The following is a 4,897-nucleotide window of genomic DNA, read 5'->3' as shown; positions in this document are numbered from 1 at the left end:
GCCACCTTTGTTAAAACCTTTTCAAAAACATTAGCCATAGGATTGAGTTATCATAGTGGTTGATGTAAATCTCACCTCATCCTTAGTGATTGGATTATAAGTCTTCCATATTTATTATAGGGTTAACCCCTCACTAGTATGTTGAAGCTCTCCTCACATGGTGGATTATTGGTTTAGGTTGAGTTTTCTCCCTTTGATAACAAAAGATCTTAAGGCTTTTGATCAAATCAATTCACCAATCTTTGTGATTTTTACCCCGAACTACGAGGTTTTGATCCTCCTTTGTGATGGTACGTAGGCAATGGGTTCATCCATTCAAACAACAAAACTTGTAAATATAATCTATTCTCTTCTCATCCCCCTAATCTTTTGCACAAATCTTTTCACAAATACCAACCTACAACACATGTTTGCAAAAAGAGGTTCCCTTAGAGTACTAAGGATGTTTTGGGTGCGTAAAACCTTCCCATTTCATAACCAACCTCCTTACCCAGATCTCTGACATTTTTATTAGTTTTTGATTTGATAAAACTTCTTAGTTGGCTTTTGTTCGCTTTTTAGCCTTTTCTTTGGATAAATAAAAGTGCGGTGGCGACTCGAATTATATGTTTACTTTTGGTTTAGTCAATAAACCTAAAAGGTAACAAAAACCCCGCTACAGAAAAGTGGCGACTCTGCTGGGGACATCAAGAGTTTCCAGTGGGTTTAGCCTACTTTTTGCTTAGGTGTTGTATGTTTATATTTATTGGTGACATATTTTTGTGCAAATTTGGGATGACTGTATTGTTTGTAATGTATGAATTGCTTGATATATTAATTGCTTATATGCTTGGTGGTTTCTTGTGAGATGAGTTCTATACCCGAACTCGAGTGCACTTACGATAGGAGAGTGGCATAGTCTTGTTGACTTGTGTGGAGTTATTCCTTAGAAAGTTGACTTGCAAGCCCATTCACTTGGTGGAGGTCTTGTTGGGATCAATAATGTCACACGAGTAGTTGTGGTTAGGCATTACTCTTTCCAATATAAACCTTAGAAGCCAAGGACCTTAGATACCTAGCCCATCTTGGCCTATTCTAGGACATAGTGCGAAGGTCGTTCAAGTGTAAGATTTGATACGATTGTTACGCGATACTACACTCATAAGAGTCTCTCTTGAGAATAGTTTTGGAATACGAGTAGTCGTTTTATCCGATAATATCCGAAAGATGAGATGATGACTATGGGGACCCTTTTTAGAACATGATTGTCAGGTTTAACCATAGTACACTCCCATTGGGTGGTTCTTAACCGAGACTCCATGCTCGTGACTCACAACAAACCCTTGATTCGTGATTGATCCGTTCTCGTACATTCTCAATATCAATGGAACTTGGGTGTTGATAAGGTGTAAACCATGATCCACCAAAATGGATGATTGATATTGACAATGACGTGAGCCATCCCGTGACCTTTGTGTGGTGTGACTTGCTTGATCCTTGAGTGTGATTGTTGCATCCATGCATTCATGCATTCATATCATCAACAATAAAGAATTTTCAAGGAACTTAAGAGGTCTATTTGCAAATTTTCAGACATGGATAAGAAAAGAAGGAATAAGAAGAAATACAGTTTCAGACAACCCGACTTGAAAGAGTAAAGGAGTTTGGCATATTATGTATTAGAACCCTTGGAGTTCAAAGCTCGTTATGGGAAGCTTCTGTCTATTCTTTCTACCAAAGTGGATGAAGGTTTGATGAGTGTGTTGGTGCAGTTCTACGATCCTTTGTATCGGTGCTTCACTTTTCCGGATTTCCAACTTTTGCCTACACTTGAGGAGTATGCCTATCATGTGGGTATACCAATTCTTGATCAATTGCCGTTCAGTGGCTTAGAGAAGATTCCGTCTTCTCAAGAGATTGCTGACATGCTTCATGTGGATGTATCTGACATTGTTGCTCATATGACTACCAAAGGTGGAATTCAAGGTCTCTCATCTGATTTTCTGATTGCCAAAGCTACTTTGTTTGGGAAGGCCATGAGTAAGGAAGCTTTTGAAGCCTTGTTTGTACTCCTCATCTATGGGCTAGTGTTATTTCCCAACATCGATAATTTCGTGGATGTGAACGCTATTAGGATTTTCTCTTCTCTCAATCCCTTTCCGACTCTGTTGGGTGACACTTATTTCTCTTTGCATATGAGGAATGCAAAGGGTGGTGGTTCCATTGTGTGCTGTCTGCCTCTGTTGTACAAGTGGTTTATTTCGCACTTGCCTCAGACGCTTGCCTTCAAGGAGAACAAGGGATGTCTACGGTGGTCTGCGAGACCTATGTCTCTCACTGATAACGCGAAAATACATCATATATTTGCCTTGATTTACACTCAAAGATCATACCATTTTAATTAATATTCCGATTATTCCGCAAGTATTCGAGTTGTTTTTGCAGGTATTTAAATCTCCAAGCATTAATGAGCACAATGAAGAAAAGGAAGAAAAAGAAGAAGAAACGGATGAGAAAGCACAGGAAAAAGCAGAAAATCAGAATGCAGAAATTGTTGATGTGACGACCGTCACAGGCTCATGACGACCGTCACGGCCCAGCCTGTGACGACCGTCACAGGCCCATGACGAGCGTCACGCAGCCAAATTTTACGCTTTGAAACAGTCAGCCAGAGGCACCCAAACGTGCCTGAATTCTCTCCAACAGCAAGACTCCCCCATGGATTCCTCATTCAACCAGTCTTCCTTAAATTTCTCAACCGCCAAGACCTAAAGGAACAATATATAAAGGACCAAAGTTGGGAAAATTGGAGGATCTACACATACGCTTTGCAATTGATTTTTTACAGCTTTCTAGCTTTTTAGTATTTTTCTTTTCAGCAACTTTGTTTCCGTTGCCTTAATTCATTTCACCATTCTTTTTAGAATTTCCTTTTCTCCTTTCCTTTCCGTTTTCCAGTTAGGCATAGTAGTAGTTTCCTACACTGGGGAACTACTACACTTTATTTAATTTTATAAGCAATTTGTATTGAAGAAGCAGAATCCTACCGACTTGTGGAGGACTGCTCAAGTACTCTAAGATTCGCCATACTCTGTTACTTCATTGCCAGGTTTTTATTAAATTATTATTATTATTGCCCAATTATTATTATAATTATGTTTGCCGCAATGTTAATCTGTTCGTGCTCTGTGTTTGCTTTAGTTAACATGTCCAGCTAAATCACCGGTATCGGTATGTAGCAATTTAATTAGATGGGATTTAATAATAACCGGTGAAAACTCTTTTTCTCAAATAATCTTTTAGCTTAGGTTTTTAATTTAAATTTAATTAACTTTATCACAAAAGCGTGAGAAGCTATTTAATACGATTTTGCCACGAGAGTGAGAAATTAACTAAGGTGAGAACCAACAATCGCGAGAGCGTGAGGCTCGAGCTGGATAGTAAAAATTAGGCATTGAGTTTAAAAACAACAAGAGCACTTTAAAAGCAATTAGAACTTATTTATTTTCAAAAAGTAATTTTAACTTCAAATGGGACAACGAGAGCGTACATTCTGACTTAAAGCTATAGGCCGAATCAACAATCACGAGAGTGTGAGATAAAGCTTTTTAAATAAATATTTTCTACTGAGAGATATTTGGCATTTAAACTATTCACCGGTGACTTATCGAATCCCTGACAATTAATGCGTTGCATACTGATTCCTTCCATCAACTCTTTCTTAAAACTAAGTTTCCCCTAAATTTAATATTCTGCACCCGAACTTCTACTAATCATTCCCTTAGCTAAACATAGTGACGTTAGTAACACTAGTTTGACCATAGGTCCCTGTGGGATCGATATCTTTTAAAACTAAAGCGACTGGACTGTGCACTTGCAGTCAAGTACCCGAAAGACTATATTTTATATATAGTCACGACAAACATCAAGTTTTTGGTGCCGTTGCCGGGGACCTGTTTTAGTCGAATGGTGTGATTCTTTCATTGCACGGTATAGACTAAGGTAGAAATAAAAACTAATTTACTCTCCCTTATTTCCCTGATTGTATGCCAAGTACTCGCTCACAAGGCGATAACTTAGTACCACCAGTCCGAGAATTAGAGCGTTTCTTATACGTAAGACGCCGAATACACGAATATCAACAAAAGTACGATATTCTCGATATTTTCTCTCCTACTAAACCAGAAGAAAAACCAACCGTGGCTGAAGAAGGACCACATAATCATCCTCTTAAATTCTACGCTACCCCGTCCCAACAAGAACCTCACAACAGCATTGCTGCCCCCGCTATCAATCGAAACGATTTCGAGCTGAAACCCTCATTATTATTAGCCGTCCAACAACATCAATTTGCTGGAAATCCTACGGACGATCCTAATGAACACCTGACCAAGTTTGTGCAGTACGCAGATACTGTAAAGGCGAATGGTGTATCTCAAGATGCGATAAGATTTCGCCTCTTTCCTTTCTCACTAAGAGACAGAGCTTGGGCTTGGTTGCAATCCTTGCCCTCCAACTCAGTTACAACATGGGAAGAACTGAAGAACATTTTCTTATCCCGATATTTTCCGCCGAGCAAAACTGTTATGCTGAGAGCTCAAATCAACGGATTCAGGCAAAAAGATGTAGAATCTCTCTACGAAGCATGGGAGAGATACAAGGACATGATGAGGATATATCCATATCACGATCTCGAAGACTGGGTGATCATTCACACATTTTACAATGGGCTTCTGTATAACACAAGACTGACAGTAGACGCTGCCACGGGCGGTGCACTTATGGACAAGCCATACAATGAAGCCTATCAACTCATTAAAAACATGGCCCAAAACCATTGCCAATGGGGAGGTGAAAGAACTCCAGTAGAAAAGTCCTAGACAAAGGGTGGAATGTACGAAATCAGTAGCCTTGACCA

At 39.3% G+C, this 4,897-nt stretch overlaps 1 non-coding gene across 1 annotated transcript; it reads right to left on the bottom strand.

The window, feature by feature from the left end:
- Positions 1-4,565: 4,565 nt before the first annotated feature.
- Positions 4,566-4,672, bottom strand: LOC127134055 (small nucleolar RNA R71). Its single transcript, XR_007807835.1, has one exon. It is a non-coding gene; the product is annotated as a small nucleolar RNA R71 (small nucleolar RNA).
- Positions 4,673-4,897: the final 225 nt, after the last annotated feature.

Source organism: Lathyrus oleraceus, chromosome 3 (genome assembly GCF_024323335.1).
Source record: "Lathyrus oleraceus cultivar Zhongwan6 chromosome 3, CAAS_Psat_ZW6_1.0, whole genome shotgun sequence".
Classification (NCBI taxonomy): domain Eukaryota; kingdom Viridiplantae; phylum Streptophyta; class Magnoliopsida; order Fabales; family Fabaceae; genus Lathyrus; species Lathyrus oleraceus.
This window is presented reverse-complemented; position numbering and strand designations above follow the sequence as displayed.